Source organism: Carica papaya, chromosome 1, assembly GCF_054855325.1.
Source record: "Carica papaya isolate Zhongbai chromosome 1, ASM5485532v1, whole genome shotgun sequence".
Lineage (NCBI taxonomy): Eukaryota > Viridiplantae > Streptophyta > Magnoliopsida > Brassicales > Caricaceae > Carica > Carica papaya.
In genome coordinates, this window is record NC_142309.1 from 17,764,208 (window position 1) to 17,789,145 (window position 24,938).

The window sequence follows — 24,938 nt, forward strand, 5'->3', positions numbered from 1 at the left end:
CGGGTATTTCGATCTTATTTGGACAAGTTTATCATTATGTTCATAAATGATATCATGATCTACTCCAAGACTATTGATGAACATGTTGAACATCTAAGGTGTATTTTGGGAACTCTCAGAAGAGAAAGTTATATGTTAAATTGAGCAAATGTGAATTTTGCCTCGATAAAATCTTCTTCCTTGGTCATAAGGTTTCTAAGATGGGATCATAGTGAACTAGAAGCGTCTTACTATCGTTACAGAAATCTGAAGCTTCCTAGGATTGGCAGGTTATTACCGCATATTTATCAAGAGATTTTTCAAGATTGTAGGTCCCCTTACTTTACTAGAAAATATGTAAAATTTGAATGGATAGATGATTATGAAAATAGTTTTCAAGAAATTAAAAATTGGTTTGTTATTACTCCAGTGCTAGCTCTTCCTAGTAGTTCTGGAGTTTATGTAATGTATACAAATGCTTCATATTTGGACTTAGTTGTGTTTTAATCCAGTATGGTAAGGTCATCACTTATAGGTCATGATAATTGAAGAACTATGAGCAAAGTTATCTAACTCATGATATAAAATTGGCTGTTATTGTATTTCCTCTTAAGATGTGGCATCAGTACTTATATGGAAAGACATTTGAGATCTTTATTGATCACGAGAGTCTCAAGTATCTCTTTAAACATAAAGAATTAGACATGCATCAACGTCGATGGATGGATATTTTGAAGGATTTTGATAGTAACATCTCTTACCATCCAAGTAAGGATAGTGGTTGATGCATTACATCGAAAAAGTATTTGTATGATGGCCAATGTTATGTTTTTTTATTGGAAGGATCTAGAGACAGTTTAGGAACTTCAATGGAAAGATTACCATTCAAGTTATTATGTGGCCAATTTAAGAATACAACTGGTACTAATTCAGAAAATCAAGAATGGTTAGATGACTGACACTACTATTCAAGCCTTAAAAAAGAAAGCAAAATAGAATTTAAAGGCTGACTTCAGGGTTCATGATGACGGAATCCTTATATTCAAGAATAGATGATGTGTTCCTAATGATCAAAATCTGAAGAAGCAAATCTTAGAGGAAGCCGATTATTCTAAAATATTAATCCACCCTGGTAGCATAAAGATGTATAAGAACTTGAGATTACTGGATAGGTGTGAAAAGGACGTCAAAACTTCGTTAGTAAATGTCTCACATGTCAAAGAGTTAAGACTAAGCAATAAAAACCTGATAGTTTGCTCCAACTTATCCTAATTCTAGAATAAAAATAGGAACACATCACTATGAACTTTATTACAGGGCTACCTAGAACCAGTTCAATTCATGATGCAATTGTGAACAGATTGATTAAGTCGGCTCATTTTCTGCCTAAGAAAACCACAGATTCTCTCAAAAAGCTTGTCGGGTTATACATTAAAGAGGTAATCACACTCTATGGGATTCTTGTTCCAATAATTTCTAATAGAGATACTCAGTTTACTTCTAAATTTTGCACAAGTTTTTGGCACTATACTGTCCTTCAGTATAGCCTTTCACCCTTAGATGGATGGACAATTAGAAAAAATCATCTAGACTTTAGAGGATATACTTCGAGCTTATGTTCTTAATTTATGAGGGAATTGGGATGATCACATTCCACTAATCGAGCTTACTTACAAAAACAACTATCAGTCCAATATTAGTATGGCTCTATATGAAGCTTTTTATGGCAAACCTTACAGATCTCCAGTGTGTTGAGAAGAGGTAGGAGATTGAAAATTGTATAGACTAGAAATAGAGTAATAACCAAATTCCAAAGTTGCCCTAATTAAAAAAAAAATCAAATTGCTTGGAATCGACAAAAAAGCTATGCAGATAACTGGCGGAAAGATCTAGAATTTCAAGTTGGTGATCATATATTCCTGATGATATCACCATTGAAATGCATCATGAGATTTCAAATGAAAGGAAAATTGAGTCCCTACTTTATTGGATTGTTTGAGATCTTAGCCAATATAGGTACTTTTGCGTATTAGATAGCACTTCCATCAGAGCTAGTCAAGGTTTATAATGTATTTAACGTATTTATGCTATGCAGGCATCATCCAAACCCATCTCATATACTACACTATGAAACACTTTTAATTGAAGAGAACCTAACTTTTGAAGAGGTACCAGTGGCCATTCTTGAATAGTAAGACTAGGTATTCAAGAACAAGACCATTTTCATGGTGAAAGGTCTTTGGCCATACCATTCCCAGAATAAAGCTATTTAGGAACATGAAGATTCTATGCAGGAAATGTACCATCACTTATTTTGAATTATGTAATTGGGGAGACCAAATTCATTTAAGGGGGGAGAATTTATAACACCACGTGGATAATTAAGTAATTATTAATGGAAATTTTGTGTTAAATATAGTTATGCATAAATTAAAACCCAAGAAAAATTTTAAAACATTAAAATTTACCCCTAAATATGCAAAAAATAAAATTAGAGACTAAATTGAATAAAATTAAATTTATTTGGGATCCTTTATAAATTTATAAATTGATTTAGGCGCTAAAATCTAAAGAAAACTCGAAATCTGGGTCATTCCATAATTTCTAAAAAATGGGTCACCTGGACTAGTGATGTGGCAGCCACCAATCAAAGAAAGTCGCGTGGCATTTGACTTGCATGTGTGGTCAGCCATGTGGGCACCCATGGTAAGCAGATTGGACGATTCTGAGTGTTATAAGATAATCCAACAATGAAAATTGCAGTGTTCAAATTCAACAGTGTGCAAATATGCAGAGAAAATGATTGTGATCCAACAATCCACATACAAGATGCCAATCGAATGACATGCATGTGTTCTAAGGCGATCTAACGGTCCTACGTACAAATGGTTCATATCTAAAAGAGAATCGCGATTTAGCGATTGAGGGAACAAGATCAGTCCGATTGCGTTTAAATAGGAAGTGAATCTAAACCATTCATCGCGATTTCATCTGGACCATACGATCGCGTTTAAAGAAGGAACAAATCCAGACCGTCCACACGCGCAGGAACAAATCCGGACTGTCCAATTGCAGGCACACAGATTGCAAGCGTGACCTCTCACGTGGCACCGCGTCAGAGTGCCTTACCACGCAGCGCACTCCAGTTCGTCGCGGCTGCTGACTGGGCGTCGTATGTGGCAAATTTTTTTTAAATTCTATTTTAACCCCTAGTTTCTAATTTTTCTTTTAAAAATACTTACAGAACCTAAAATTTAACCCATTTTTCTCAAAATTATTTTCAATTCATCCTCCACCTATTTTTCTTTATTTTTACATTAAATAAAAATTTTAAAATTTTAAAATTATATTTATACATTAATTTTAAAAATATTAAATTTAATTCCGAATATTACATTTATAATGTAAAATTAACAAAATACCAACATAAATCATATTTTTATGATAAAATAAAATAATTGAATTATATCTAAGTTAATATAAATTATTCAATTAATGGATTAAATGTGTTGGTTATTGTCATTATTTTAAGGAACGTGCTATTATAATCATTAATTATAAAAATTATTTTAAATATTTTCACATAATCAACTCAATTTTAGTCTAGAAAATTAATACATAATATTTTCACATAATAAGCATTAATTACATAAAATATAATTGGTGTTAAACAAAAGAATAAATTGTCAAAATTATATATTATTATAAGTATTTTTTTTAAATAAAAAAATATATATAATAAATTATTTAAACATTAAAAAAGATAAATGCGTGTCATTCATTTATATGATAAGTACGTATCATTAAAATAGGCATTGGATTTTGATGGTTGAATTTTTTTATAGATATAAACTATTGTATGACTAATGTAATAACCAACGGTGGAATCTTTAATTTAGGAAATATTAAAAGTTGAAAGTATAATCACTATTCTTTTATTATATGGTTTCTATTAATTTTTTTATCAAAAGAATTAGGTTAATGTTTTTACCCATTACAGATACTGTAATTAAAAGAAAATAAACATAATAATTTCACTGATTTAATCACTATATTTTTATTAATACACTAATTAATTTAAATATATAATTATTTATTGTTAATTATGCTTATTAAATTATTAATTTACAAAAACAATTAGTTTATAAAAAATAATTATTTATTTAACTCATGAATTAAATATTAAAAAGAAACCATTGAACGAAGTAAGACTCTCAATAAGTTATTCATGCCTATAAATTTCTTAATTTGACTCCAACAATTATGGGGGAGCCCTGCTCAACCTACTAATTTTATTATTAATAATTATTATTTTTTAAGTAAATAAAATTTTTGTAACGACTCGTGAACTTGAAAGGAAATAAATATTAATTGAATGCGAAAATAAAATAAATAGTTAGGGTTTACACTCATTACACAATAATTCAGATTACACAAATAGAGTTACGGGAATGACCCTCTTAAATGAAAAATCAAAGAAATAAATGAAAAATAAACAACTGGACATCTTACTCGCAACATTCTTGTGGATCGAGCTCTGGATCTTGGTACTCTTGATCTGAAATGGTTAATGAAAGAGTGAGGTACATTAGCCCAGTAAGAATATCACACCACTTACCCACACAGAAATAAAAGTTAGTAAAAATCATGAAAACAACTAATGGAGCTCTTAATTTAAGTAAATTCGTTTATCATAAATAAAATCATTTACCGCATACTTACCGTAACGAGATTTTCGAAACCAACCTATAGAGTCAGTAACATAAATAATATCATAATCTCATATGCAATCAGTTGGCAACAACAACTTTCTCTTATCAGCCTACTGGTATCCATGGGGGTCCATAGATCCCAATACGCGTGAATTTTTTTTTAATATTTTCAATTAACCGGCCATCCCCATACCCCGTCCGGTATGAGTGCCAAAATATCATCCCTCAATGTAATACCCAAATTAATTTAATTGTAATTTAAATTAATTTACAAAAATAATTTTTGGATTTTTTGAATTTTAATTTAATGAAAAAATGAAAAAAAATAGGAGGGGGATGAAATTGAAAATAATTTTGGGAAAAAATGGTGAAATTTTGGGTTCTGTAGGTATTTTTGAAAGAAAAATCAGAAATTGGGGGTCAAAATATAATTTATAAAAGTTGTGCCACGTAGGATGCCCAGTCAGCAACCCTGACAAACCAGGACATGTCGCGTGGCAACGGACATTGACGCAGTGCCATGTGGGCGATCCGCGTGCCCGCGATCGGACAACCAGATCCGCTCCCGCGGCCACGGACGGTTAGAATTAAATGCGATCAACGGTTCAGATACACTTTTTATTTAATCGCGATCGAATGGTCAAGATCAAATGCGATGGACGGCTAAGATTAAAAGGAAACGGGTATAAATAACCCTCTTCACACCAAACCCTAACCCTAGTCGCTGGATACCCTCGCCAGAGAAGAAGACCCAGTCGCTGGGACGGAGAGACGCCGTCACTCACCGCCGCGCCGGAGACACTTCCGACTGCCAAAAGAGGTAAAAATTTTTTCCTTTACTCAGAATTTAATTTTAAACACCCCTATGACCAAATCAGATCCAAAAGACCAACAGATTAGCCGAAAACCACAGGCAAAGCCTAGCAGCACCGCCGTAGAAAATTTCAAAAATGCCTCCGATGAGGCCCTTCCCAATTCCCATTCTGCAAAATTTTTTCACCGTTCTAATCACAGTTTCCTTCTCTACAGGTTGACTGAAGCAAAACACCCAATCGTAAAAGTGAGCTGACGGAGCCGCAGCACCGGAGAGCCCCGCCACTATTGAGTTTCGGTTTTTTATTTTTTTGGGCCTGAGGCCCCTTAACGTGTTTTTTTGTAGGGATTGATGCAAAACTGGCCAAAAATAGCCAACTCGAGGTGGATCTCTGCCGCCCACGGTGGTGCAATCACTGGAGCACGGCGGAGCCGCAGTGCTGGAATTTCGAAATTGGCCAAAAAGGGGTCCTGACACTGTTTTTGGGTTTTTTGATAGATTTGTAGATACTTGTAGTGCATTTTAATCTCTGAAAAAAAAAATTCAGAGAATCCAGGGACCGTCGGTAAGTGCAGTCAATAAATTTCGCTTTTCAGAAATCAAATTGAGTGAGAATCCTTCACCCTATTCTCTGTTATGGAACTGAAGTCAAATTAACAATAATACTGTATTTTGTAAAATTTAGAAAATATCCATAATTAAATACGAGCTATTAATGGAGTTAGAATCGTAAATTATTTACTGTTATTTTTGTTAATTGTTTTTACGGTATGAATGCATTATAATATCTTATTGATCAATTTTATAACTTTAAATGCATGCATTGTTTATTTTATGGGTTTGCAGTTGAATTGGGAAAAATAGAGATTAAAGAAATACGAAAAATTGTGTGATTAAGTGAAAGGATAAAACAGTAGCCTTACTGGATATCCTGGGAGATGGTGGATGGATCGGGTGCATAAGGAACCCTACTGTGAACATTGTCTCATATCGGACGGGGTATCAAGATTTGATAATTTGGTGCTCATATCGGATGGGGTATGGAGACTACCCGTTTCACCCTCATACCGGACGGGGTATAGAGACGACCCGTTTCACCATCATACCGGACGGGGTATTGAGGCTTAGTGGTTTGGAGTTCATACCAGATGGGGTATGGGGACAACTCGTTAATTTGAAATGTTAAAGAAAAAGGTTCACGCATTTTGGGGACATCCCTATGAACCCCCATGGATACTAGTAGGCTGATAAAGGATAGAATTGTTGTTTAAATCGATTACATATGAAATCATTATCTGAGTTATGTTATTGTCTCTATAAGTTATTTGTAAATCTCACTACAGTAAGTAGATGGTAAAAGATTTTATATATGATAACTGAATTTGTTTAATTAAAAGTTCCATTGGTTGTTTTGATTTTTCTACCAACCTTCATTTCTGTATTGGTGAGTAGCATGATATTTTTACTGAACTAGTGTAGCTCATTCCTTATTTAACTATTTCAGATCAAGAGGACTAGGATCTAAAACCTGATCCACAAGAGGGTTGCGAGTAGGATACCAGTTTTATTTATTTTCCATTTATTTCCTTATTTTCTTCATATTTCCTTCAAAGAGTAATTCTCGTATCACTATTTGGAACTTTAAGTTTTGTGTAAGGAATGTAAACCTTAACTATTTATTTCGCTTCCGCACTAAATTCATAATTTATTTTCTTTAGAATTTTTGAGGTCGTTACAGTTGGTATCAGTGTCGGTTTCTCAAACTCATTCCTTACACAAAATCCTTAGGAAACATAAAAAAACAATGAATTATCACTCAATCGTTCCTCATAAAATGCAGGTACAAATAGATGAGGAGAGGAAGGCCCTCACTAAACTGAGTAGCCCGGGAGGGTTCGTTACGAGAGGATGTTGACCAGTTATTTGAGATGCTGAATAGACTCATCGCTGCCCAACAAGCCCAGAAGGAAAGGAGAGAGCTACCGGACCCTCTCCCACTGCCATAAGTTGAGCCACCTCTAAAGCGAGAGGATTCCGAGACACCCCGGTACAACCATGCTCCTCTACAGTACCACCCGGCACCACTTCAATATGATCTGGTGCCCTAGCCACAGTATCACCTTACACGATCATAGTATGGCCCGTTGCCCCAACTGCATCATCCGGCACCACCACAGTACAATCCGGTACCTTCACGGTATCATCCAGTACCACCGCAAGGCCACCCAGTCCATCCTCAGCGCAGTCCAGTCCCTCTTCTACGGGACCCAGCTCCTTCCATGATGGACCAAAGCTACATCGAGAGGTATAAAAGACTAAACTCATTTACTTTTGCAGGGGATCCTCCTTTGAAGAGGCCAAAGTACTGGTTAGCTGAGACAGAGAAGGCCTTCATGACGCTTAAGGTGACTCCCGAACAGAAAGTCATCCTTGCTACCTATATGCTGATGGGAAAAGCAATCCGCTAGTGGTAACTCAAGCAGGTCACCCTGCTTTTTCCAGTCACTTGGGAACAGTTCCTGACGGCCTTTCATGCAGAGTACCTTCTAGAGCATCTCCGACATCTAAAGGAGACTGAGTTTGCACACTTGGTCTAGATAGATATGACTATATCAGAATATGATCACAAGTTCTTAGAATTGGGCTGGTATTCTTCGGAGAGCATGACGGATGAAAGCAGGAAAGCTAGAAGGTTCGAGTGGGGTCTCCGTCCTGAGATCAGACATCAGTTGTTTGTGCTCGAGCTCAACACTTATTTTGTTGTCCTGGCTAAGGCGCAGTTGGTGGAGAAGAGCCTTTGCACCTTCCCTCCAACAGTAGGGAACCTCAGGCCATCGGCTCCACACCGCAGACCAGCACCTACTGCACCTATTCAACAGAACAAAAGACTCAGGCCGATCACTCAGGCTCCTCCTCAGGTTCCAGTAGCAAGGCGCGGTAAGACTTGTCAGCACTGTGGTAAGGATCATGGAGACTAACCCTACTATCGCCTCAACAACACCTGCCGCATATGTGGTAGTGCTCAACATTATGCAAGGGAGTGCCCGAGGAATCAAAACTAGGCCAGACCTCCTATCCAAGGCAAGGCTTACAACCTCACTCAACAAGATGCAAAAGCCGACCCGGATATGGTACAGAGTATGTACACTATCTGTAATCATCCTGCTCATGTTTTGATTGATACTGGTACACTGCATTCATTTGTTTCACATGTTTTTGCATCAAAATTAAATGTATGACCTAAAAAACTTGATTTTGTGTTATTTGTGTCTACTTCTGGAAGTAAAACACTACTGGGGGAAGTTGTATACAAAGCCTGTGTCATAAATATAGCAGCTAAAAAATTAAGTGTGGACCTAATAGAGATTGACACAAGGGACTTTGATGTAATCTTAGGAATGAACTGGCTAGCGACATGTCACACCACCATAGATTGTTTTAGCAAGAAGGTTGTATTCAACCCTCCTAATGAGGAGTCATTTACAAATTAATAAAATTCTTTAACATTTGTTTCCCTCATGGCATATTCTCTTATCATAAAGTACTTTAACCCAACTGTTTTCTCTAACAAGGCAAACCCAAGGAAGAAATTGGTATTTAAAAAATTTCAGTAGTCCGAGACTTTTCAGATGTATTTTCGGATGAACTACCTGCACTGTCAGTAGACAGGAAAGTCGAATTCACCATAGACCTTCAGCCAGGTACCCAGCCTATTTCGATTGCTCCTTACCACATGAGTCATGTTGAGATGGAGCAACTGAAAAATATATTACTGAATTACAGAACAATGGATTCATCCGACATAGTGTGTCCCCTTGGGGTGTCAGAGTCACATTTGTAAGAAAGGAAGATGGGACGTTGAAGTTATGTATTGACTACAGAGGCTTAAACAAGGTCACGATCAAGAACAAGTACCCCCTCCCTAGGATTGATGATCTTTTTGATCAATTGCAGGGTGCCCAAGTCTTTTTCAAGATAGATTTGCATTTAAATTACCATCAAGTAAAGATCAGGGTAGAAGACACCCCCAAAACAGCCTTTCAAACTATATACGAACACTATGAGTTCCTGGTCATGCCATTTGAACTAATTAATGCTCCAGCCATCTTCATGGACTTGATGAACAGGGTTTTTAGACAATTCCTAGATCATTTCGTCATTGTGTTCATCGACGATATCTTGATTTATTCAAAAAGCAGAGAGGAACACACTCACTATCTGACTCAGGTTTTGCAGGTTTTTAGAGAGAAGAAGTTGTATGTAAACTTGAGTAAGTGTAAGTTCTTGCTTGAGCAGACTACCTTCCTAGGGCACATCATATCAAAAGATGGAGTGTCGGTGAACCCCAAAAAAGTTGAAGCAATGGTCGACTGGGAAAAATTGACCTCGGTTAAGAAGATTCGTAACTTTCTAGGGATGACAGGTTATTATCGAAGATTTGTGGAAGGATTTTCTAGCCTAGTTGCTCCTCTAACTCGGCTCATAAAGAAGAACGTCAAGTTTGAGTGGAATAAGGAATGTGAAAGAAGTTTTTTAGAACTAAAGAGACAGTTGACTACCGCACCTGTGTTAGCCTTGCCAAGCGGATAGAATGGATATACAATTTATAATGATGCCTTCTACCTACGGTTGGGTTGTGTTTTGATACAGCATGGGAAGATCATAGCCTATGAGTCTATACAGTTGAAGAGTTATGAGAAAAACTAACCCACCCATGACTTAGAACTGGCTGCAATTATCCACGCCATGAAGACTTGCCGTTATTACTTGTATGGGGAGACCTTTCATATCTATACCGATCATAAGAGCTTGAAACATATATTCACTCAAAATGATCTCAACATGTGTCAAAGAAGGTGGATAGAATCCTCAAAGACTATGATTGCGACATCTTATATCACCCGGGTAAGGGCAACGTGGTAGCCGACACACTTAGTAGGAAAAATGCAGGTACATTAGCTCATTTGATGGTTTTAAAATGCAGGCAGATAAGGACCGCACAACAGGTACGACTTCAGGACATGAAGAGAGTCACATGTTTGGGTCATCTGACTATTCAACCTGGGTTAATCCAGAGAATAAATGAAGCTTAGTCCGTCGATTCCACCCTCGCAGCCCTCAAGAAAGATGCAAAATAGGGAGTTAATTCAGAATTTCGAGTCTCTGCCAATGGGTTGCTCAAATTTCAGGACAAGATGTGTGTTCCAGGTGACAATGAGTTGAAAATGGATATCATGACAGAGACCTATAGCTCAAAGTTTGTCATGCATCTCGAAAGCACTAAGATGTATCAAAGTATACGACCCCAATTTTTGTGGAACAGGATGAAAAGAAGATGTAGCTAACTTTGTTTCTAAGTGTTTGGTATGTCAGCAGGTCAAGGCAAAGCATCAACACTCAGGTGGGCTACTTCAACCATTACCAATTCCGGAGTAGAAGTAGGAACATATCACCATGGATTTCGTAACAGGATTGCCTAAGGCACGCTCAAGACATGATGTCATATAGGTAATTGTTGACCGGCTTACCGAGTCTTCCCACTTCTTGACTATCAGGATGATTGATCCATTAGACAAGTTAGCAAGAATGTATATCTGGGAGATAGTCAGATTATATGGAATACTAGTGATAGTAGTATCCGACAGAGACCCCATGTTCACTTCTCGATTCTCTTCTAGCTTTCAGCAAGTCGAGGAAATGAAACTACCCATTAGTACTGCATTTTACCCTCAAACCAATAGACGGTTAGAAAGAACAATCAGCACACTTGAAAATATGCTTCGAGCTTGTGTCCTTAACTTCAGGGGCCATTGGAATGACTATCTATCCCTGATAGATTTTGTCTATAACAACAGCTACCAAACAAGTATTGACATGCCTCTGTATGAGGCGTTGTACGGCTGCCCATGCAGGTCGCCAATATGTTGGGAAGAATTGGGTGATAGGAAACTGTTCGGCTCAGATCTCGTAGAGGAGACTACAGATAAAATAGTTAAGATCAAGAAGAACATTTAAACGGCTTAGAGCAGACAGAAGAGTTATGCAAACACCCGGAGGAGAGATTTAGAATTTGAGAAAGGCGATCGAGTGTTCCTTAAAGTCACATCTTTCAAAGAAATTTGTAGGTTCGGCAAGAGGTGGAAGTTGAATCTCTAGTTTATTGGGCCATTTGCAATCTTAGACAAAATTGGTACCGCGGCCTACTGGCTGGCACTACCTCCAGAACTTTCTAGGGTCCATAATGTGTTTCATGTGTCCATGCTACGCAAGTATAACCCGAACCCCTCTCACTTCTTGGCCCACGAGTCTCTTTCACTCTAAGAGGATCTTTCTTACGAGGAAGTACCGGTCGATATTATGGACTGAAAGTACAGGTTACTCTACAACCAAGAAATTCTCTTTGTCAATGTCCTATTGTAGAATCACACACCGAGAGAAGCCATATGAGAACTAAAATCAGACTTTAGAACCCAACACCCTCCAACTATTTAATTGAGTGAAAGAGAGACAAATTTGAGGGACCAAATTTTTTTTAAGAATGGGGGGAGAGTTGTAATACCCAAATTAATTTAATTATAATTCAAATTAATTTATAAATATAATTTTTGAATTTTTTGAATTTTAATTTAATGAAAAATGAAGGAAAATAGGAGGGGGATGAAATTGAAAATAATTTTGGGAAAAATGGGTAAAAATTTGGATTCTTTGGGTATTTTTGAAAAAAAAAACAAAAACTTGAAGTCAAAATGTAATATAGAAAATTTGTGCTACGTAGGATGCCCAATCAGCAGCCCCGACAAACCAAAATGCGCCGCGTGGCAAAAGAAGCTAACGCGGTGCCACACGGGCGATCTACGTACCTACGATCGGATGGTTCAGATCAGCTCCCATGCGCACGGACGGCTCATATTGGTGCACTACCCAAATGCGATCAAATGGTCATAATTAAATTCGATCAACGGTCCAGATCTACTTCTTATTTAATCGCGATCGGATGGCCCAGATCAAATACGATGGACAGCCCAGATTAAAAGGGGACGGGTGTAAATAACCTTCTTCATACCAAACCCTAACCCTAGCCACTGGATACCTCACCGGAGAAAGACCCAGCCGTTGAGAAGGAGAGCCGCCACCACCCGTCGTCGCGCTAGAACCACTTCCGACTACCAAAAGAGGTAAAAATTTTCTCCTATGCTTGGAATTCAATTTTAAACACCCCCATGGCCAAATTGGAGCCAAAAAATCGACAGATTAGCCAAAAACTGTGGGTAAAGCCCAGCGCCGCCGCCGCAAGAAATTTCAAAAACTGCCTCCGATGAGGCCCTTCCCGATTCTCGTTCTACGAAATTTTTCCACCATTGTAATCACCTTTTTCTTCTTTACATGTTGACTGAAGCAAATACCCAACCGCAAAAGTGAGCTGACAGAGCCACCGCATCGGAGAGCCCCGCCACTGGTGAGTTTCAATTTTTTTTTTGCCAACCGAGCCCCCTTAACGTATTTTCTCATAGGGATTGATGCAAAACCAGTTGAAAATAGCCAACCTGAGCTCGACCGCCGCTGGAGCACAGAATTCCAAAATTAGCCAAAAAGGGGTCCTCACACTATTTTTGGGTTTTTTGGGATATCTGTAGCTACTTGTAGTGTGTTTTAATCCCTGAAGAAAAATTCAGAGAATTCGGGGATCGCCGGTAGGCGCAGTCAATAAGTTTCACTTTTCGGGCATCGAATTGAATGAGAATCCCTCACCATATTCTCTGTTATGGAACTGAAGTTAAATTAATAATAATACAGTGTTTTGTACAATTTAGGAAATATCCATAATTAAATACGAGTTACTAATGGAGCTAGAACAAAAAATTATTTACTATTGCTTCTGTTGATTGTTTTTAAAGTATGAATGCATGATAGTATCTGATTGATCGATTTTATAGTTTTGAATGTATGCATTGTTTTTTTTATGGGTTTACAGTTGAATTAGAAAAAATAGAGATTAAAGAAAAACGGAAAATTGTGTGATTAAGTGAAAGGATAAAAAGGCAGCCTTACTGGATATCTTGAGAGATGGTGGATGGACCAGGTACATAAGAAACCTTACCGTGAACGTTGCCTCATACCGGATGGGGTATCGAGATTTGATAATTTGGCACTTATACTAGACGGAGTATGGAGACGGCTCGTTTTACACTCATACCGGACGGGGTATTGAGGTTTAGTAGTTTGGTGCTCATACCGGACGGAGTATGGGGACGACCCGTTAATTTGAAATATTAAAGGAAATGGTTCACGTGTTGTATGTCCATCCCTATGAACCCCCATGGATACTAGTAGGTTGATAAAGGATAGAATTATTGTTTAAATCGTTTATATATAAAATCATGATCTAAGTTATGTCATTGTCTCTATAAGTTGTTATAAATCTCACTACAGTAAGTAGATGGTAAAAGATTTTATTTATGATAACTGAATTTGTTTAATTAAGAGCTCTATTAATTGCTTTAATTTTTCTACTAACCTTCATTTTTGTGTCGGTGAGTAGCGTGATATTCTTACTGGGTTAGTGTAGCTCATTCCTTATTTAACCATTTCAGATCAAGAGGACTAGGATCCAGAGTCCGATCCATAAGAGGATTGCGAGTAGGATACCAGTTTTATTTATTTTACATTTATTTCCTTATTTTCTTCGTATTTCCTTCAAATGGTAATTTTTGTAGTACTATTTGAGACTTTAAGTTTTTGTGTAAAGAATGTAAACTTTAATTATTTATTTTGCCTCCGCACTAAATTCATAATTTATTTCTTTTAGAATTTATGAGGTCGTTACACTTAATGCCCTGTCCGGCATGAGGGTGAAACAGGCCGTCTCCATACCTTGTCTGGTATGAGTGCCAAAATACTAATTTTTGATACCCCGTCCGGTATGAGGCAATGTTCACGGTAGGGTTTTCTATGTACCCGGTCCGTCCACCATCTCCTAGGATATCCAGTAAGGCTACTGTTCATCCATTTACTTAATCAAATAATTTTTTGTTTACCTTTAATTTCTAATTTTTCACTTTAACAGTAATTACATGAAACAAGCAATACATGCATCAAGGAAATACAATCGCATCATCATATAAATTTCAGTGTATTATCATGTATTTAAAAACTATAAAATCAACCAATCAACTAAACATGGAAAACAGTAATAAATAATCAGTTCCGGCTCCATTAGTGACTTGTAATTAATTGTAGATATTTTTTAAACTATTCAAAATACTGTATTATTATTAATTAAACTTCAATTCCATAATAAGGAATAAGGTGAGGGATTCTTACACAAATTAATGTCTGAGATGCTAAACTTTCAGTCGTACCTACTGATGGGTCCCCGAGGTTCCTTGAATTTTTATTTAGGGATTAAAACATATTTCAAGTACCTAGAAATATTCTAAAAAACCCAAAATCAATCTTAGAAACTCTTTTTGGCCAATTTTGGAATTTCGACACGGCAGCTCCACCGTGCTTTGGCGACGACATTACCGCCTGCAACGGCGGTTTACCTCGAGTTGGCTGTTTTCGGCCATTTTCAGTCGATTTCGGCCAGTTTTGTACCCATTCCTGCGAGAAAACACATTAAAAGATCTCGAATGGCTGAAAAAAGTCAAAAAATAAAGCTTACCAGCAGTAGAGTTTTCCAGTACGGCGGCTCTGCTGGCTCACCTTCGCGATTGGGTGTTTTAATTTAGTCAACCTGTAGAGAAAAGAATGGTGATTACAGTGGTAGAAAAATTACACGAAATGGAAATCAGGAAGGGCCTCATCAGAGGTAATTTTTTCTTTTTTTCGCGATGGTGCTGCCGGGCTTTGGCCCGCAGTTTTCGACTCATCCGCTGGTCCTTTTGCTCCGATTTGGCTACGGGGATGTTAAAAATTGAATTTCAAGCGAATGAGAAAAAATTTACCTTTTTTGGTGGTTGAAAGTGGCTCTGGCGCGACGGCAAACGACGGTCGACTCCCTTCCCGGCGACTGGCTCTTCTTCTCTGGCGGTGGGGTCTGACGGCTAGGGTTAGAGTTTGGTGTGAAGAGAGTTATTTATATTCGTCTTCTTTTAATCTGGACCGTTCATCACGTTTAATCTTGATTGTCCGATTGCATTTAAATAGGAAGTGAATATGGATCATTCATCACGATTTAATCTGGACCGTCCGATCGGGTTTAAATATGAAGTGGATGTGGACCGTCCGATTGTGTTTAAATAGAAAGTGAATCATGACCATTCATCGTGATTTGATCTGGACTGTCTGATCACGTTTTAAAAAGTGAACAAATCCGGACAGTCCATGCGCGCAGGAACAAATTCGGACCGTCCAATCGTGAACACGCGAATCGTCAACGTGGCTTCTCGCGTGGCACCGCGTCAACGTGCCTTGCCACGCAGCGAGCTCCGATTTGTCGGAGCTGTTGACTGGGTGTCCTATGTATCACAATTTTCTTAAATTACATTTTGACCATCAGTTTCTGATTTTTCTTTCAAAAACACCCACATAATTCAAAATTTCATCTATTTTTTTCAAAATTATTTTCAATTTCATCATACTCTTATTTTTCTTCATTTTTACATTAAATAAAATTTTTAAAAATTAAAAAAATTAAAAATTTATATTTATACAATTAATTTTAATTATATTAAAATAAATTAAGGGTATTACAATTTTATTTTAATTTTTTTTATTTAATACAGACTTAATGTTAATACCAAATTTAATAAAAAAAACAGATTGAACAAAATATAAATTTGATAATGAAAATAAATACTATTAAATATTTAAATAATAAAAATAAATAAAAAACGATTATTTAATCTAAATATTAATTAATAATTAAAAAATAAAATTTAAAATATTATTAATCACAAATATAAAATTTTCTATCAATAATGGTTTGGAAAAGCTAATGCTTGCAAACTATTATTACGCACTTGCAACGGTAAAACTAAAAAAAAATTCGCTCTCTTTACAAAAAGGCCAAAAGAATTAAATATTTATATTTTCGAAATTTTTAAATGAAAAAGGGCAGGACAGGAAAAAAAAATGATGTGAACGAAGCATAGGATTCCAGATATTTGTCAGGAAGAAACTCCCCCCTTCATCTTCAACCTTCTGCTCGCCAACTTCTGTCTTTCCATGGCTTCTTGATAACTTCTAAACTTGACCGCAAATAGACAAAACCCAACCACTTTTCACTTTCTCCAACTCCACCTCTTTCCCCCCAAAACTACACAAACCCAAAACAACTCATGGCCGAACCACAACACCCGCCGCCACCTGCGGAGGCTCCGGCAGCGCCTTCGCCGCCCTCTTCCGCTGCCGAAAATGCTTCCCCTGCACCGGACAAGGAAGACCCACCAGCACAGCCAACATTAACTGAACAGACTCCGCCTCCTCCTCTTGATCCTCTTCCTTCTGATGAACCTCCGGAAATTCTAGAAAAAGAAGAGCAACAGCCGCCGGAAACGGAACCTGAGAAGACCTTGACGTTGGAGAAAGAACCAGAGCAGGTGACCGCGGAGTCTAGATCGCTTGCGGCGATGATGGAGAAAGAGGAGCTTCCGCCGCCGCAGCAGGAAGTAAGTGAGAAAACAGTGGCGGTTAACGCCGACGAGGAGGTTTCCGGCGACGTGAAAGATAAAAGTAAGGCTCCTCAGAGCTTGGTTTCCTTCAAGGAGGAGAGCAATAACGTGGCTGATCTCTCTGAGTTCGAGAAGAAAGCTTTATTAGAATTCAAGCAGCTTGTTCAGGAAGCTCTAAACACTCGTCAATTCAGCTCTCCGCCACCTCCAAAAGAATCTACCATGGCGACTGAACCAAAAACCGAAGCAGTATCCTCCGCTGAGTCCGATCCTAGCACCACCATAAACCCACCTCAAGAACCAGCAGTTCCTGAAAACCCACAAGAGAAATCTCAAGAAGAAGTGAAGCTGGAGACTCACTCGCCGGAGGAATTCTCCACTTGGGGAATTCCTCTTCTGAAAGACGACCGGAGCGATGTCATTCTGCTGAAATTCCTCAGAGCCAGGGATTTCAAACCCAAGGACGCTTTTATCATGATCAAGAACACAATTCAATGGAGAAAAGACTTCGGCATCGAGGAGCTTGTCGACGAAGATCTCGGCGATGATCTGGACAAAGTTGTGTTTATGCACGGACATGACAAGGACGGGCATCCAGTTTGTTACAACGTTTATGGAGAGTTTCAGAACAAGGAGTTGTATCAGAAGACATTTTCAGATGAAGAGAAGAGGATGAAGTTTTTGAGATTGCGGATTCAATTCTTGGAAAGGAGTATAAGGAAACTTGATTTTAGTCCTGGTGGTGTTTGTACTATTTTTCAGGTTAATGATCTGAAGAATTCCCCTGGACCTGGAAAAAGAGAGCTTAGATTGGCAACTAAACAGGCTCTGCACATTCTTTAGGACAATTACCCTGAGTTTGTGGCCAAACAGGTAATAATTAGAATGATAATCAAATTAATTGCTGATTAAATTTGAATTAACTAGGATTTAATCTTTTGAAATCAAGAAAACTCATAACATTTATTTATCGCATCAATAAATTGGATGAACATACAGGTCACCAAGAGTGTCATCTAATAAATGGATCACAACTCTTACAATGTATAAAAATTTGATCATGAAATTCAATCGTTTGCCCGTGGATGCATAATTACCATATAGTTAATTCATTTCATTTATTATATTTTAGATTAATTCAAGATGTGATTTGTACCAACTATTATTTAACTGAATAGTTGGTATATTTCTTCCTATATGAGAGATTATACTTCCCTGTATGTTTTTAATTAAATGTTATTTATATTGTTTTAAATTTGATGTATATATATATTAGTTAATTAACCAAAACAGGTATTTATTCAAAAATAGAGACTCATAATTGTCAAAAAACTTAACTCGCATAAATATGACATAATTGAAGGTTTTCCCAAAGATGATTCATGTTCTTATCGAAGCACAATTATGTGACTTTAATATTTTTTTTTTTATATTTAGACGTTACCTTTGTCTTGAGTTAATGAGTTAAAAGTAAATTACTTAAAATATTTTCTCTTATTACAACTCTTAGAATAGTTGGTTGATTTCAACTTGAAAATAAAAATAAATGCATAGATAAAAAAATTATGTTATTATTACACTCTTTGAAAGTACTACAACACTGCAATGAAAAGGAACATGATGAAAACCCAAATGCTAAGGCACCAGATATCTAACATAAATAAAATAAAACAAACTGCAAGCATCGTATTTACAACTCTTTTTAATTTCATCCTTCCAAGACTTAATCAAGAAATGTACTTAGTAGAATCTTTTTTTCCCATTTTCTTGAATATATATATTGGGATTAACCTTGAACACGTTAGGTATCACGTTTGGGTCGTTCAATACATGAGGTATCATGTTTAATTTGTTCTGAATTATAATCGTCTCAGCTTCTTCAGTAACTTTCTTCTTCAATTCCTTAAGAGATGTCTTTAAATGCTCAAGTTGTGAGAAACTCATTTCCTTTTTCGGACCCATCCACCAACACTTACTCTCACATTTTTTTTTGTATTTCCTTAAGCTCTGCATTGCGATTTTTCTCGATTTCCAATTGATTGATAACCTATTTTTATATTTTTCAAATAATAAGTATAAGTCAGTATAAGTTTTAATCCAACAAAAATAAGATCAAATAAGTATATTAAGTTTTAAAATCTAAATATGGTCTACTCAAACCTGTGTGAGGATAGGTTATCAAACTTAAGTATATTAAGTTTTAAAATCTAAGTAAGTTTTAAAATTTACTTTTAAGTTTTAAAAGTAAATTACTTAAAATATTTTCTCCTATTACAACTCTTAGAATAGTTGGTTGATTTCAACTTGAAAATAAAAATAAATGCATAGATAAAAAAATTATGTTATTATTACACTCTTTGAAAGTACCGCAACACTGCAATGAAAAGGAACATTATGAAACAAATGCTAAGGCACCAGATATCTAACATAAATAAAATAAAACAAACTGCAAGCATTGTGTTTACAACTCTTTTTAATTTCATCCTTCCAAGACTTAATCAAGAAATGTACTTAGTAGAATCTTTTTTTCCCATTTTCTTGAATATATATATTGGGATTAACCTTGAACACGTTAGGTATCGCGTTTGGGTCGTTCAATACATGAGGCATCATGTTTAATTTGTTCTGAATTATAATCGTCTCATATTCTTCAGTAACTTTCTTATTCAGTTCCTTAAGAGATGTCTTTAAATGCTCAAGTTGTGAGAAACTCATTTCCTTTTTCGGACCCATCCACCAACACTTACTCTCACATTTTTTTTTGTACTTCCTTAAGCTCTGCATTGCGATTTTTCTCAATTTCCAATTGATTGATAACCTATTTTTATATTTTTCAAATAATAAGTACAAGTCAGTATAAGTTTTAATCCAACAAAAATAAGATCAAATAAGTATATTAAGTTTTAAAATCTAAATATGGTCTACTCAAACCTGTGTGAGGATCATATTGAGCTCATGTATCCTTGAGTTGCGGTGAGCCTCAATGAGCGTCATGGCTCCTGAAGTATCTCGTGGAGGATTACCACAAATGAAATCTTCAATCACTTTTTCAACACAAGGATGACCAAAAGAAAAAGCCTTCTTACTAGGGAAAAAAATAATCATCGCAATATCAACGTCACAAAGAGTGGACAATTCACTAGCTTTCTTAAAAAGACCAGCTCTTCGTTTTGAGAAAGTTACTTGGAGGTTGGTTTCGTTACTCATCTTCACCATCTCAATCTTTTGTTGGCCCTTGCCCTTCCTATCCATTGCTAAAAGTGAAAGAAAAAGACGATGTGAAGAAAAGATAAAAAACTTGGTTTATAATTTACTAGGAACTGATAGAAAATGTGTAGTATTTATAAGAGTCGTCGGACTGACATTATTATTTTGCGCTATGCAACATCAAACTTTATTTAAATGGATTTTCTATATAAATTTTTTAATCTTTAATTACTTACTCATTTGGATTCATCAGATTGGGAAATATCATTTTATACTATCCAACATATAACTTGATTTATAAATTTATTAGCTTTAATTACTTACTCATTTGGAGTCAACAGGTTAGACATTATCATTTTGCACTATCGAATACATAACTCGATTTAGATTAATTTTCTATATAAATTTTTTAACTTTAATTATTTACTCATTTGGAGCAGATTGCATATTATCATTTTGCACCATCCAATATAAAAACTGATTTATAAATTTCTTAACTTTAATTACTTATTTATTGGGAATTATCAGGCTGGACATTATCATTTTGCACTATTCAATATTTAACTTGATTAAGAGAGATTTTTTATATAAATTTCTTACCTTTAATTACATCCTCATTTGGAGTTACCAAGCTAGGCATTATCATTTTTGACTATCAAATATATAATCTGATTTAGATGAATTTTCTATATAAATTTCTGCCTTTAATTACTTACTTATTTGGAGTCATCAGGTTAGACATTATTATTTTGCACTATCTATAACTTGATCTAAATGGATTTTTTGCATAAATTTCTTAGCTTTAATTACTTGCTCATTTGGAGTCACCAGATTGAGCATTATCATTATACACCATCCAGCATATAGCTTGAGTTAGGTAGATTTTCTATATAAAATTTTTAACTTTAATTACGTACTCATTTGGAATCATCAGACTGTGCGTTATCATTTTGCACTATTCAACCTATAGTTTAAGTTAGGTAGATTTTCTATAAAAATTTCGTGGATTTAATTACTTACTTATTTGGTGTTACCAGATTGACTTTATCATTTTGCACTATCCAACATATTGCTTGAGTTAGGTGAATTTTTTATATAAATTTCTTAACTTTAATTACTTACTCATTTGGAGTCACTAAGTTTGACATTATCATTTTTCACTATCCAATACACAATTTAATTTAGATTAATTCACTATACAAATTTATTGGCTTTAATAACTTACTTGTTTGGAATCATCAAGTTGGACATTATCATTTTTCACTATCCAACACAACTTGATTTAGATGAATTTTTCCTTGGCCTGCCAACCTTCCTCTTCACTGAGGTACTGCTCCCTTGTTCCCCATCCTCCTTATTCTTCCTTGGCCTATTGACCCTCTTCCTTTATCTCAGTGGCACTATAGAACTGCTCTCTTCTTGCATATTCTTCTTCCTTGGTTTTGAAGTTGGTTTGTTCGGGTAGATTTCATACTGTATAAAATCAGTCACCTCGGTGACTAATCAGAACAATCACTTTGATTCTATATGAATAGAATACTACAGTCCCACATGAATATAAATATTATCAAGAACTCTTTTCTATTTTAAAATGAATATAGTACTCTAAAAAACCAATTTGTTAAGTTAGAAAAACTAAAAGCGACTTACTATATCACATATTTTAGTGTCTCGTTCCTGTTTCTCAATCGTCCAGCCTTCAGTTCTTTGTTGGATTGTGTATCATTCTCCATACATGAATAATAAATTAGTCAACAAAAAATTACAAGCTTGGTAATAAAATTATAGCGAATATTGCAAAACCACCATGAAGTTTAATAAGTTATATATAAAAGAAATTAAAATTTAAAGAAGAAAATCTCAAAGTACAGAATATCATACAATTACCACCCTACTAATTATTTTAAAAACCATTTTCATATTTACAACCTTAGATTTAATAGGTTTTAATGAAGTTTCTCTATAGAACTATTCCGATTTGGCTCAATTCTTCAACATGGTGAGTTGTCTTTCATAGTACATTATCTTTCTTGACGCTTTCGATGGTTGCTCATCTTCTCTAATCTTCTCTACATTGATTCAAAATTAGTTATACTCTATTTGAATCTATAGGGACTTAAATGTTTTTCCATTAGAGATATTTTAGTCAAAATTCTAGGATTATCTAACTAAATTTTTATGTTTGCTTTTTCATTAATCTCGTCATTCTTCCCAATAAATTTACAACAAAATGAAAGGATTTAGGTACTCATGTTTTTAATCGAATATTCTCAATTGGAATTCATATTTTCTTGAAGGAATCTGTCTTCGAGGGTAGTTTTTTTTTTTGGAAAAAACTCAAACCCGAAAGAGATCGGGGTTCCTCACTAGTGTCTGTCATAAGTAATAGTTATGCTGATGAAAAAGCACAATATATTTTATAAAAATTTTGTAAATATAGAACATTGTTTTAATGTTTTCAATTAATTTTTTCAATATGAGATATTATATTAACAACACTCGGTTATTTATAATATACTGAAATATCATATTTTTGATATAAAATATAACACGTTGCATAGTAAATTTATTAAGTACGCATATATATTTTAAGATAACGTGCACTTGTATCCGTATTTGCATAATGCATTATATAGGTAGCAGTTAATAGTGTCACAGCGGAAGATAAAAAGAAATATCGTAGTAGAATCTTTGAGAGAGAGAGAGATATATATATATATAATCAAGCGCAAAGGGTTTGAAGGAAGAAAATTTATATTAAGAACTAGATACAATATCATTGAACGATTACAAAATACTTGAACAAATAATATAAAATAAGATGCCTCTTATTATCTAGAACAAACCCTTACTCATATTAGAAGCTAAAATCCTAAAACCAAATATAATCTAAAGACTAATCCTGAGGCATTTACTGTGTTGGAAAAATTAAAAATTTGTTTTACATAAATAAAAAAAGTTCACTTAGAAGAATCCTTGGCCAAATGAATGATACTTTGGAGGCATCATGTTTGGATTGTTGAATGGAACAATGTTAGAACTGAATCCAGCAGGCTTTGTATCAAAAGGAAGACCTTTTCCACAGGAAGAACTTCCCAGAAAAAAGGATGGTTAGGATGATGATGATGAGGATGACGATGAGGATGAGGAGGATGAGGATGATGATTATTTGGGGTACGAATCACAATCTTCTCAGCATGCTTAGCCACATTCTTCTTCATCTCATCGAGAGAGGCCTTCAATTGTTGAAGTGTGTTAAGCTCATATCTTCTTTAGGAGCCATCCACCAACATTGATTCTCATTTGTCTTTTTCATATGGTTAAGCTCCTCGCCTCACTTCTTCCCGATTTTGAGTTGGTTCAGAACCTGTACATGTAGTAGAATTAATATATATTATTTATATTGAAAACGTTTTATTAGAAAGGAAAGAAATTAAAATAACCTGAGTGAGTTGCATGTTGAGCTTACGGACGCTAGCGTTCCGATGAGCCTCAATGAGTTTCATGGTTCCAGAAGTAGCTTCTGGTGGATTACCACTAACAAAACGTTCCAACACAGTCTCGACACAAGGATGACCAAAAGAAAAGACCTTTTGACCAGGTGAGAAGACGATAATAGCAATCTCAGCCCCACATAGAGTGCTCAATTCACATGCCTTCTTGAAAAGACCAGCTCGGCGTTTGGAGAAAGTGACTTGGAGAATGCTTTCATTATTCATCTTCACCATCTCAACCTTTTGTCGTCCCTTACTCTTTCTCGCCATAGTTACAAGTATTGAATATGTGCAGAGAGAAATTAAAAGAGAGATTAATGGAGAGAAATAATTGTATTGAAAGAGGGGGAAATGAGTGATATTTATAGGAGATTTAAATCAAGGTTGTGATTGATAAATTTTAGGTAGACATCCTGTACATATTTTCCTGTATTAATAACTTACATCTTTAGGGTTGCTTGAGAATCTTCTCTTTATTGAAATATACAGTAGGAAAAATCTAGACAATTGAAGTTAAATTTTAGCTGTACTTTTATCCAATTTGCAAAATCATCATTGTTTTAACATTTATAGATATAGAGCTAGATGGATATATATGAAAATTGAACCTTCTTGAAAATTTTACATTTTTTATGTTATATATATGTATATATATTCTCGATATTAATTTGGGATTGAGAAGGTAAGAGAGCTACTTTTAATTTTATTTATTTGTTTCTTGTTACGAGACACAATGAATCAAATTGCAATGATAAAAATCCTTAAATTATTTATGTTAAAGTAATAAAAAATATAAAAATGTATTATATGATATATTAAAATTTAAAAACTATGATGAATTCTTTATAAAATTAATTGATCATTAGTATAATGGATAATTTTAGTTTATTTATAAGCATTAAGGATGGATCTAAGTTGCAAATTATAACTATCAATTGGATCACATTTAAAATTCAAAGTTTTAAATAATTAAATTTAATTGTGACAATCGATTAACCTTCATAACAATAAAGTTTTAATTTAATTGCACGTGATATTCAATTAAACTTGAAATTCATATAATTCATGTTGAGTACTTTCAAAAGGTGACTTACAATTATTTTATTTGTATAACACT

The 24,938-nt window shown here is 35.2% G+C and overlaps 2 pseudogenes; one reads left to right on the forward strand and one right to left on the reverse strand.

Annotated features, from left to right (window-relative positions):
• Positions 1-16,576: 16,576 nt before the first annotated feature.
• LOC148270376 (patellin-3 pseudogene) lies at positions 16,577-18,219 on the forward strand (annotated as a pseudogene).
• A 1,826-nt stretch (positions 18,220-20,045) lies between these two features.
• LOC110824898 (agamous-like MADS-box protein AGL62) lies at positions 20,046-24,097 on the reverse strand (annotated as a pseudogene).
• Between the last annotated feature and the right edge of the window lie 841 nt (positions 24,098-24,938).